Source organism: Equus asinus, chromosome 5 (assembly GCF_041296235.1).
Source record: "Equus asinus isolate D_3611 breed Donkey chromosome 5, EquAss-T2T_v2, whole genome shotgun sequence".
Classification (NCBI taxonomy): domain Eukaryota; kingdom Metazoa; phylum Chordata; class Mammalia; order Perissodactyla; family Equidae; genus Equus; species Equus asinus.
The window spans coordinates 50,735,610-50,748,351 of NC_091794.1; the positions used below are offsets into that span (position 1 = coordinate 50,735,610).

The 12,742-nt window shown below is 37.8% G+C and overlaps 1 protein-coding gene across 19 annotated transcripts in view; it reads right to left on the bottom strand.

The window, feature by feature from the left end:
- Positions 1 to 12,742, bottom strand: part of LOC106834680 (EGF-like and EMI domain-containing protein 1) — a 586,744-nt gene that overhangs the window by 43,310 nt on the left and 530,692 nt on the right. For 17 of the 19 annotated variants that reach the window (XM_070509516.1, XM_070509525.1, XM_070509519.1 and 14 more), the window contains one exon: positions 10,816 to 10,967. The exons of the other annotated variants lie outside the window; for them this stretch is intronic. The gene's annotated coding sequence lies outside the window, so the exon portion shown is untranslated. The remainder of the gene's footprint in view (positions 1 to 10,815; positions 10,968 to 12,742) is intronic. 19 annotated transcript variants of the gene reach the window in all.

Sequence of the window (12,742 nt, forward strand, 5' to 3'; positions counted from 1 at the left end):
TACTGGAAGACAGATTGTATAAGAGACCAGAGGGAAATCTCTGTCTTTTCCTAAATATTTCTTTCATTGTTTGCAAGTTTTTGCCATACAGCATCTTTCTTCCAAAATGGCCTAAGAGTCTCACATTCCAGTACAAATGAGTTAGAAAATACTGACTTAATAAACAATTCAGAATCATCATGCAGCCGTTCTTATGTTTTTGATAACAGGTCTTTTCAGCTTACCTTGGCATTCAGAGCACTGGCTGGAAAGGGCAGGCTGACAGGGCAGGGGTGTTGTAAGAGCTACAGAATATGGACTCTCTAGGGGCTCAGGAATGGAAAGCAGCATGAACACGTGGATCAGAAAAGAGAAATCATCCTAAGACAATGGGGCTGGACTAGGTCCTGAAAGCAAGTTCTACCTGGTTCTTTTCTTTGAGGCTGACTGTCTGACTACATGCTCATATACAGCACCCTCCCTAAGGAAATGTTCAGAGTGTTTCAGTGTTGAAGTCAAAGTGATGATGTTCCTTTTTGCAATGGACACCTTATATACCATTGTCAGCATGGTATCCCACTAGGGCCTTCATGATGGCTGCCACCTGTTTTGTGGAACTTGGTGGTTGCCATCCTGCATATGGGTGGACAGTACTAATAAATATCTAGCAACAACATTTCCTCTTCATCAGTGCTCCAGATAAAAGCCAAACAATAAATCAAAATTCTAGAACTTTAACATTGCAATTTAATGCTGATGGATTATGCTAATACCCACAGAAGAAATATATCCGTTCTGAAGACCCAGGGTTACTTTATTCATGCCTGTTTTCCAATCTTCTCTTGTGTTTTGTTCAACTGCTAACAGGTGAAAATGAGTAGCAGGGTTAAAATTGTGGTGAGGAGACTGCAACCCCAGTAACTGTTCAGAACGCAGAACCTCAAGTAGGGAGAGAAAAAGAAGTTTGCAGAAATAAGAGAAGGCAAGAATGACCCAATGGCAGGTGCAAGAAATGAATGTCTTGGAGACCTGAGGGAAGCATCATGATTAAAGAGCTGACATTTTCTGAGGACCTACTACGGGCCAGACCTGTTCTAAGCCCTCTACCTGTATTATCTCATTTGATAACCAAAAACTTCCATGAGCGAATAACTATTATTATTTTAATTTTACAGAAGAAACCAAGAAAACTAAGGTAAAGTCATTTGCCCAAAGCTTACACAGCCAGAGTTAGCACTGATGCCTCAACATCACTTTCTTAAACGTGACATTATACTTCTTCCCAGGAGTTACCACACTACACCTTTGGGTTTATGGGCCTTTACAGAAGAACCTAGGATCCATGTCTTCACCTCACCTCACAGAATCAGGATAGTGCAGTGAGAAGAGATCTGGACCGAGTATTGGGAGCTATTGATTCTTACCCGTGTTCTTCCGGGAAAGTCATTCCCTCTCTGACAGCCATATTGGATTTTGTCATTTCCATAACTCTATTTAGTTTTAAATTTCAAATAACTTTTATTATGAAAATAATCAGTAAAACACCTCTAATGAAGGAAATCCGGTATATTCTACTTCAACATGAGTATATAGTAAATTGGTTATGCTATATTCAAAACCATAGTAACCGTTAAGCAAGATTATATCCTACAATTTTCTGTTCCTCTATGAAACAATTAGATATTAAATTTGAGACGCTATGTCACCAATCACTGCTTTCCTCAGGATCCATAGAATTTAAAGGATAGGAGTGGTGTACAGAAAGGACACCCATGTCCAATCTGCAGAGTTAGTGGAGCACACCATTCATACCTGATGCAAGCATTCTCCTTTAGAATGGTAATGAAATCCATCAGTATTATTCACTTAGAATTCACAAATGATATGATGAGCAATATGGTGATTGGGCAAAGAGGGCAGGACCAGGTGGAGGGGTTGCTTACATAGCAGGCAAGAAACTCAGGAATCCAAAATACTCTGGTGTTCGTGCTTCTGCTCAAGTGTGTCAATACTCCCTTAAATGCACATACAAGATAAAATTTATAGAATCCAGGAGCAGCATAATTAACAGTAATTGTTTTCTTTTTTTCAGATTTGCTACCAGAAGGGAGGCAATTGCTTTTTGACTTTTATCCCAGAGTGTTAACTTTGGGTATCCATGAAAAATGAATCCCTAATGAAAATTTTCTTTTTATCAACATTAAGGTCAATGAAAGTCAACAAATGAAATTCAAATATATTAATGAAACTTCTGTATCGGTGATCAGCTCAAACCCTGACCTGACACACAGATGTCTATTTGGCCATCCTGAATATGATTCCCCCTTTATCACTATAGAAAAATAAAGCAACAAAAATAGAAACACAAAAGAAGCAGCTAATGTTACCTTGCACGATGCAATAAAATCAAATAACTGTAGTAGAATAGGTAGATTCTTCCCAGTTCAAATCATAAAATCACTGCTTTCAGGTCATGGCTTGTGAAAACAAATGCCTTTCCTTAACATGAATATTTCAAAGACAGATATAAATATTCACTCATAAACATCCACTAAGGATTCATTCACTCAATTTGCAAATAGTATTACTTCAACGCTTACTATGTGGCAGACACTGAGCTTATTTAGGAAAAACTCAAACCTGATCAGATCTCAGAATTTTCTTTATTTCAAAGTCACCACTTTGTCTGAATTCCTTAGAAATAAGAACAAGAAGATGCTTGAAGGAAACTGGCCCCTAACTTTTATAAATTGTTCATCTCAGTTTCAGCTACTTTAACTGCCAACTCTCCAAAACAAGCTCCAGTTCAATTAGTAATAAAATATTCTAACTCTCCGCGAAGGCCTTTCCCTTCCTAACAGCAGTTTACTTGGTCCAAAGCAAGGGACTGAAACGAACTACTTCATTCTATCACTCTCTCCTTACATGTTGTCCTGAATAAGTCACATTCTTTCTTAATAATTTGAAAGCATTTTCATCTGTGCCCTGGGAATGACTAGAAGAGCTTTTAATATTATTAAGTCTAGATTAAATCAATCCGGTCTGAAGAGGGCATGGGACTAATCCTTCTTTAACCACTCCTCCTTCTTACCAATTATTCACGACTCTATCGGTGGCCTTGTTAGAAAATCCTTGACATCTATGATCAGAGGTTCCAGACTTAGGCCACTTTCATACATTTTGCTGACAACCTTTGAACCAAGCTGCCAAGTGAAAGCTTACCATAGTCTTAAAATCCAAATGGTGATTCATTGTTTGCAAACAGAGAGACAGATTACCATTGTTAACTTGACCTTAGCCTCTAACTCTGAGTCAAAAAATGCTTGAAGACATGGGCATCTTAACTAGAGCAAGACATAAATCAAATTACCTTCAACACCACAAAGAAATGAATGGTTGGCATCTTATGAACTGTAAAGTGCAGTGGGTTTTCCTTGGAAGACGAAGTTGAAACTGATGACAAAAGACCCCATTACTTAATTGAGTTTAATAAAATATGGAGGAACAAACTTTGCCATGGTTTCAAATAGTTTGATGAATAAATAGGGTCATTCCGAGAGCTTGCTAACTGGGCACAGTTCTTAGGAGTGAAGTTTTTCTAAGATTATGAGGGAGAAAACAAAAGGAAACTATCCAATAACATGGATAACGTTGTCTTAATTTCCTTGCTGCAACCAAATCAATTAGTGGATTATATTGTTTTAATGGGCTTACTTGCAGGATTTAGAGCAAGACAACCGTGGTGGGGAGGGAGTAAAAAGGCGGCCACAGGGAGACAAGGGGAAAGAATTTGTTCCAGAAAAGACAAACAATTTTAGTAAGTGAAGGAGGTGTAGCGAGGTTAAACAAGAGCTAAGGCCAGGCCAAACATGATCATCCAGCAAGAATTTTATGAGCGTGTTAAATCTCATCATGTCCTGAGTTAGACTGCAATTTTATTAAATGTTGGTTGAACTGAATTGAGGCAGTGTGGATCCACAATTGAGGAAAAGAAAGACTTGGAAGCTTAAACAATAACAGATCATTATTATTTTTGGTATATGACACCAGCTCTACTTTTTCCAGTGAGTTTTAACTAGAAACCAGAGGTGAAAACTAAAACTTGTATACAATTTTTAAAAATACTTATAAAATTAAGTTTTTAAAACCAAAATAAATTAAAATTAAATGCCAAAAAATGTCTTAATATTGATAAGAGATGACACTGATCCTAGTATTTTTGAAGGTTATATTTACTTTCTGCTTCAGATCTGGGAGAGGGGGGAATTCTAGAAATATGTGTATCAGTCCAGAAATATGTGGCAATTCATTATTGCTGCTCTTGATAGCTCCATAAAAGTACCAATTTTCTAAAACAAAATCTTTTTGAAAATTGTCTAGAAACAAAGTACTTTTCTACACAAACAGCAAATATGTTTTTCAGAGGGTTCTTTCCAGAAAGCTCTGTAATTTAGTATTTCCAACAAAAGATGATACATCCCAGAAACTCTAGAGACATTTCTCCTTTTAATAGTGTGCCAAAGTGTAAGCTCTTGTGAAATCTGAAGGCTTTAAACATTGGCACAGGGTAGCTATTCAGAAACATATGAGCATTTCTTTGGGTCTCTGGAGAATGCAACTTAATCAAAGGTGGCATACCTGAGCACCTGAGGATGCTAACAGTATGAGTGTGCACCTAAGGATACTGGCAGGATACCCACACGCCTAAGGACACGAATGCATTCATGCACCTCTTACCATGACCTTATCCATCTGCTGTCAAAATTGTAGGTTGAAACATGAAAAATTCAATTACTCACCTGGTTATTTGGCTTACACTAACAGGTTTGGTTTTTTTCCTTTTGAATTAATTGAGCTGATCAGCTGTGTTCATGTTTTAGAATTGAGCTATATCTTCTTCAAGTGTAAATACATAGTGTCATTTCCAAATAATTTAAAGATAATGTTTTTAAAGTAGATACTTTTGCAAGTCAACACAAGAATAGAGTGTAAGAAACACACATATTTGGGTATATGTTCATTAACCAGAATTGTACACCTTTTAAACTGTAGGAATCTATTAAAAAAAAAAAAAGACGTACAAGGTCCAAGCGTGCCACCCCCACGTACAAGGCATGGGGCAGAACCTCTCTGCCCACTTTTACTGTTCCTGTGGCTCCAACCCAACCAGGGAGGCATCAGGATGTCCCTGAGATGGACTGACAGTGTAACACACCTGGTGACAACTCAACCCGCAAAAGTCCATCTGGACAAGCTGAAAATGGAAAACAAGTCAACTTTCCTTTCTCTCTCTCTCTTTCTTTCTGATATAGCTCCTTTTTCTACGTACTGCTCCAGTCCCTGGTAAATGAAGCAACTCTGTTTCTAGGCTTCTGGACATAAACTTTTCAACCACTGAAAAACTTTTTAATTTTTTAAAAGTAGTTCCCTTAATCATATTGAAAAGCATTTGACTCTCAGTCAAATTATTCACTATTTCTTTAACATAGAGCATGGAGAATTTTATGTACAATATCTGTTATGGAGAATATACAGCAACTTCAAAATATTCAGTCCAAAGGTTACTTTACACAACTGATAAGAAATTACTGCACAGCTGGAACTTTATAATCCAAAATCACATTTTCAACACAGAAAGGTACATCACAAGGTAGAAATAAATTCAAGTTTACACAAATCTCTTTACTTTCCTGTTTGTATAATCGCATTTTTATTAAATTATTTTTTATAATAACATTCACACTCAGGAATTCATCCCATATACATAACTCATTTCTCACAAACGAAAACCATATCCATGTATATAACTAACTCATTTTTTCCTGATACATATGTATTTTCCTTTTCTAGCAAGGCCGTATTTTTTAAGTTCATAAATTGGCAGCTAATAATAATAATTCTGCCTCATGTCACCTCCCTTATTTCAAATGTATTAGTTAAAAACTAAAAGTGGATCTTACATAGGACAACCTAAAAATTTAGAGACTTCAAAAAAAGAAATTATCAAGATACTTAGATATTGAAGTCACGTTGACTTTCAGCTGGTTGGAGGGGAGGTTTCCTTATTAGGAGGGGGCTGTTTCCTTAACTAGCACCAGCCAGAGTCCAACAAAATCCCCATCCCCAGGAAGGCTGGGATGTGTATTTAAAAACATTCTATTCTAAAGCTTGAAGTGTGGGTGACCGTAACCAAACCAAAACAAACACACACACACAGAAAAATAGAGCAAACCACTAAATTGAAAGAAATACTGATTCTCCAGTACATCTAATGGTTCCCTACCGTTCAATTTTTCTACATCTGGAATTTCACATTTACACAGAGCCAGAGATGTTCCGTCTAAGTAGGCATAGAAACCACCTATGAAATATTCTATGCTTGAAAATACATCGCCTGCTGCTCACTGTTCCTTAAATTATCCCCTTGAGAGAAGCTCTCCTTTGAGTCTCTGAATGTTCTCTATTTATATGCACTCCACACCCTGGAAGACATATTCAACTAACACTGAAGTTCAGAATATCTCTCTTCCTGTGTAGATAACTGGGACAAAGCTAAACACAACTAGGTGGGGGGCCGAAGGAGGAAAGAGGTACTCAGATGGGGGCAAAATGGCAGGGGGCCTGGGAGGAGTAGACAAGCCTTGCCTGCTTTGCAATTTTCCGGGGAGGGCTTGTGCCTTAATGGGATATTTTTGGGTCACATAGGATATATACGGCTATCACCAAAGAACCAATTTTATGTCAGTGGAAAATGAACAAAACTGGTACAAGAAACCAGCCAACTTTGACTGTAATTATTTTCAATCTGCTACTTGGGTGTATATTTAACCTAGTAATAAAAATATTTGTTAGGGAAAAAATACTTGACATTTCAATTCTGGGCATTTTATTCTTTGCTTAAAACCCAGAGGAAAGGGAGGGTGTTGTAGTTTAGAATGGAAAGAAAAGAACAGGCAAATTGTGATAGGCGATTTCTAAGGAGAAAGGAAGAAACAGGCTTAGGAGCTGAAATAAAATTCAGATATGAAATTTCAGGATTCCTTCTAGAGGTTCTCTAAACTGAAGATCGTAAGAGCAATGAAGCAAAAAGAACACTGTTCAAAGATTCATTCTCATCTGTATGATAGAAATAATAAAGTCTGCCCATCTTATTTTACAGAATTTTATAAGAAAATTTTTTCAAATGATATAAAAGCATCGTGGGAAATATTAAATATTTATTTAGATATAGCACTGGTATATTATGGCTAGTTTCCGGAAGCAAGGTCAGTTTGCCCAATGATGTTTTTTCTAGAACTGTTAACAACTGGTCATCCTGTTTCTTCTGAAAAAATCGGTAAAACAAATTTTCACAAGTTTTTTCTTTTTCAATTTTAAATTTAATTCATTAGTTGAAGTAAATTATCATAGGCCCAGAAATGTTTAAAACTACTATCAAGATATTACTTTTCCCTGAACAGACTGGCAAGATTACAAGGTTTGACACACCCACTGTTTGCCAGGTTCACGGCTAAAAGGCACTTTCACACAAAGCGTGACTGTAAATTGGTGAAAGTTTCTTTTTTTGGAGATATACAGAATTTGCAATATCTATTAAATTTTTAAATAAGCCCCGCGGTGATGCAGCTAGGGAATTTAATTTACAGAGAAACTCTCAGATCTGTCCAAAGAAATAAATGCGAGAATTTTCACCACAGCAATTTTTAACAGCAAAATACTGAAAACAATCTAAAGGTCCATTTTTAGGGGATTTATTAAACATATTTTAGCGGTTTACAATAGAATATTCAGACACCACATGGAAGAAAAGGTAGATCTGCGTGGACTGATAGGAAAAGATGCCTCAAATATACAGTTTGGTAAATAAATAAACAAGACATAAAATTAATGTTTGGCGCAATTGCATTTGTGTAAAAAAAAAAAACAAACTGAGGAGAGGCGTGGGAGGGGAAAACTGGCCTGGAAGCTTTCATTCTACAAATTTCTGCACCCCTCTATTTTACTATTTTTATTTATCATATATTTATGAAATATATGAGATACATAAAACAACGAGTTTGAGGGGAAAATACCATAACATTTGCTCTTTCTTTCTTTTGATCCCTGGCCCCGACGCACAAGGAAGGAGGGAGCCATGGCCCTCTGGTGGACGATTTTAGCAATGCGCTTCTCCTAACGCTACCCCACATTCTAAGGAAATCTCACCATCTAAATTTATTTATGGGTAGAATCAACCAGAATTTTATATCAGGTAATACCACAAAATATATAACATTCAGTGCCCTTGAATTTAATTTTTACTTTAAAAGTCTTGGAAACATCCTAATAAACTTTGAATTTAGGATGCATTTTCCGTGTGCAACACCACAGTACCCGTCTAACTCAGTTGCATTTCATGGGATAAGTCTGAGCGCGTCTGTTTGCTGTGAAAGCATATTTTATAGCATAGATGCTTCAATTACAGGAAAGGCTGATTTCTAATAATTGAAAAAGCTTGTTGCTAATTAAAAACCAGTCGTTGCTAATGCCAATTAAACCAGGATCTATGCAGGCAGCTGTCATTTCAAAACTGAGTCGTTGTATGTGACTAATGAAGGTGCGTATTTTCAGGGGCTAATCTAAAACATTTCTAACATGAGAAACTATTTCAAAACTATATATCTGTGTCAACCACCACATTCCCTTTGTCCAGTTGAAGGTGTGCAGACTTTCCTGTCAGCTCCGCTCTGAAGCAGAGCAGTCCCCCACCCGACCAGTGGGCTTGCTCCATATTAAGTACTGGCTACCTTGGAAATGTACCGTCTCCCGGTGTAAAACTCCCCAAAGGGCAATTCAAATCACATTTAGAATTTCCTATTTACATTGCAACAGCCATGGCAGAAGTTTGAATGTCACAGTACAAATCTGGTACCAAATGCTGAGTGTGTTCAGAGGATTCAGTTTCAGAATTCGCTTCACATGAACATGTTTTCATTAAGTGAGAGGGGGAGGGAGTGCCATGGGATAAATTCACGTTACGAACTCTGGTCTTAACTCTTTATCGTCGCGAACAAGTAAACTAGTGTTTTTGCCCCTGCAAACAAAGGATTTACCAGACCGCTTCATAGAGTAACTTGCTTTTCGAATGCTTATGCAGAAATGCTATCAAACAAGAACAGGCCACTAATATTTCCAGTTCAATTTCCTGTGTGAGGAAGGAAAATTTGGCTAGAACAGCCTAGCAAATAGAGGCAATTTTCCTGAAGAGGCAAATTTTTTTCTAGAAAAGTAATGAAGGTTGCTAATTATTCTTCTTTCTCAAACGATGACCATCATGAGAGGAAATATATCGGGACGCCATTTTTATCCTGAGTTCTATTTTTAAGTATATGAATTTACAGAGGGAGATTTTTCAAACTAAAAATCAAATGTAATTTTAAACAAACGTTGTTTTGTATGCTCTGTTTTGCCTTTTTTTGTTATAAAAAATGATCTGTAAGGAGAACACTTTATTCCAGCTGAACACAGTCATGCACATGCATACCATCTTCATGTCCAGCTTCCAAGGCCACCCAACTGAGGCGAACTTGAAAGAGCCCTTCCAGACCAAGCTGGAGGGTAAATCTGGCAGTGAGCCTCCTCACGTCACAGTTTAATCACTGGGTGAGGTTGAGTTCACATCCACCCAAGGTCCTCTATTTCAGACGTATTTGCAGTAAATGATGATATGCCTAGCAATCTATTACAACCTAACATTGAAATAATTTATTCTGACCTATCTATTTTGAAGTTTGTTTAAAAATAAAGTGTACCTAAAGGAAATGTGCATTACCATAGAATTCAAGCCTCGAAAAAATATTCTTATTATTTGGCCTTTACTTCGTTATGAAAAAATAACACAAGCATCCCTTGGCTAGGGCTGCCTTTGAACAATCCTGAACTGGAGACATAAATTGCTGCCTTAATTTGCAAACTGATGGAATCCATGTGGGGCTGACACTATGTGTGTCACCATCATATGAAGCACAAGAATTACAAATATATTTGAAGAGAATGGACCTACTGCCCTTTGGAGTACTCTCACTCAAGTAGAAGAAAATATAAACCATTGTTTTTTGTTTGTTTGTTTGTTTGTTTTTGGTGAGGAAGATTTGCCCTGAGCTAATATCCATTGGCAATTTCTCTCTCTTTTTTTTTTTTTGCTTGAGGGAGATTAGCCCTGAGCTAACATCTGTGCCAATAGTCCTCTATTTTGCATCTGGGATGCCGCCACAGAATGGCTGAATGTGGTAGGTCTCCACTCGGGATCTGAACTGGCGCACCTGGGCCACTGAAGCAGAGTGCATAGAACTTTAACCACTTGGCCACAGGGCTGGCCCCTCAAAATTTTCAATCTATTAGAACACTTTAAACCAATTGCTTGCTCTAGGTTTTGATACTATATTAGCATATCAGATTAGCATATTAGATTGAAACATACATTTTCCTAAAGGACTAGGATGAATCTTTCCGGAGACCCAAAATTCATTCCATAAATTTTGTTTCGTTTCAAGTACTCAAAAAACAGGAAAAGAGAAAAGCAGCTCTTGTTAGATGCCAGTTTCAAAGAAGATAGTAGCTGAATGCTTCAGAAATTTCTAAATGAAAATATTATTTCTTTTAAAAATCTTCATGTGGCCTTATGCATTATTCAGTGCCATCTTGTTTTAATCTTCATTGCCATCTAGTTAAGAGAAATCCTATAAAGGCCCTACCACACGCAGTGGGCACCACAGTGCAATGAAACAATAAGGGGCTTGGATCTGGACCGGTCTGGCTTCTATCCGAGCTCTGCAAAATGAAGACGACAATACTTACCACCCATTGTGCTGCCAAGTATTAGAGATAGTGTTTTCACAACAGCTGGTCCGGGGCCTGGCACAGAGTTGGCAAGAACAGCAATGAGTAGCTTTACTCCTGAGTGACAACTGGGTAGGCTAAGGGACCGAGGTCAAAGGCTACACCCAGAGCTGCCAGAAGGAAACGTGTAAAAGTCACAGTTAGAACTGACCCTGCTTATCCACGTCCTCACCTTAGTTGTTCATTTAGGCACAAGGAGTAATCCATTTCCACAGTCTTAGTTGATCTATAATCAGATTGTTCCCACAGGAAGGAAAGATTTAGCCAAGTTGCTCATTATGTAGAAACTATAGTATGTAAGCACTGGAGAATTTAATGTGAATGGTCCTTTTATTATAAGCCAGGTCATGTCACTCCTCTGTGCAAAGGTCTTTTGTGGATCCCACATTTCATTCAGCCAAAAGCCAAAGTCTTACAGTGGCCCGCAAGGCCCTATATACCAAGCCCTCCTCTCTACTTCTCTGATTTCATCTCTCCAGCTCATTCGGTCTGTCTGTCCACTCCTCATCCAATGGCTTCTTACTGTTCCTTCACTCTCTCCCCTTGTCTCAATCGTGCCTTCTCCAGATCTACCACCACCACTCTTTACTACTCTCAACTATTTTGCCTACTCTGTGCTCCTAATCCCATTACCTATTCTATTTTGTCTTTTTCCAATAGCACTTATCACCTTCTCTCATGCTACAAAATATACTTGTTTTTATGTTTATTGTTTATTCTCTGTTTTCTCTTGCTAGAATGCAAGCTCTCAGACAGTGCTCTTCGTTTTGTTTATGGGTATTTCCCAAGAGCCTAGTTCAGTGCTTGGCCCCCAGAGCAGTGGGCATAAGACATTAACTATCAATTCATGGAAAGATACACTTGAAAAGACAATGTACAAAAAGATGCAAAACCTCATCAGTAAGCAGAGAAATGCAAATACAAATGATAACATTTCCTTTGAAAGTCTGACCCAAGTTAGACAACAAAGTAACACAGCTTCAACTCACGTAGCTGGTACACTTACTTTAGAGAGCAATTTAGTATTATTAAACACAGTGAAGGTGCAGTATCCCATGACCCAGCAAATTCACACTAAGAACAAACCCTAAAGAAACCCTGCCACGTGAGCACAAAGAGATAATGTGCAAGATGTTTGTTCAAATGCTGCTGGTAAAGCTAAACAATCGAAAACGCTGCCGGTAAAGCTAAACAATGGAAAACAACCTGTATGTCCCCCTTTGGGAGAATGGAGAACAAAGCTGTCTTTACGTTCATACAACAGTAGGCTTTTATGAACTTAAAAATATGGACTCAGTCAACATATATCAATACAAACTAACTTCCAAAATAATGTTAAGTGAGAAAACAAATTGGAGGCCAAGAAGCACAATATGGTATTATTTGTCAATCAAAGATTAAAAGCTTACAAAATACTACTATATGTTGTTAACTGAAGATATCATTAACTCCTTAACTCTGTGTAATGCTCTGCACCCTACAAAGCACCTCCACATAGTCCATCGTGCTCCCTCCCTCGGTGTCAAACATTTCCTCTCACCCAGTTTCTGACTCCACTCCAAGTTTGGATGAAGGTCAGTGATTCTGCCCCAGGTAGAAAGAATAGCGAGTTGTGTCTCTGAACTATTTCCACGTTGGTTTCACATAAACAGTCATGCTTTAGTTGCCTATCAGGAGGGCTGCCCTAAATCTCCAAAGTTGCACACAATGTTTGCATTAAATAATCTAGGTCATTAGAGTTCAGCCATGACTTTTCTAAAGGGCTGTTTTCATAGACTTTATCTTGTTCCATGTGACATATCTCCAGCAATAGACCATTTCAGTCGTTATTTGCAGATATAGCTCTCAATTTTGGAGGAAACAGAACCATACTGTGGTTCCCAAA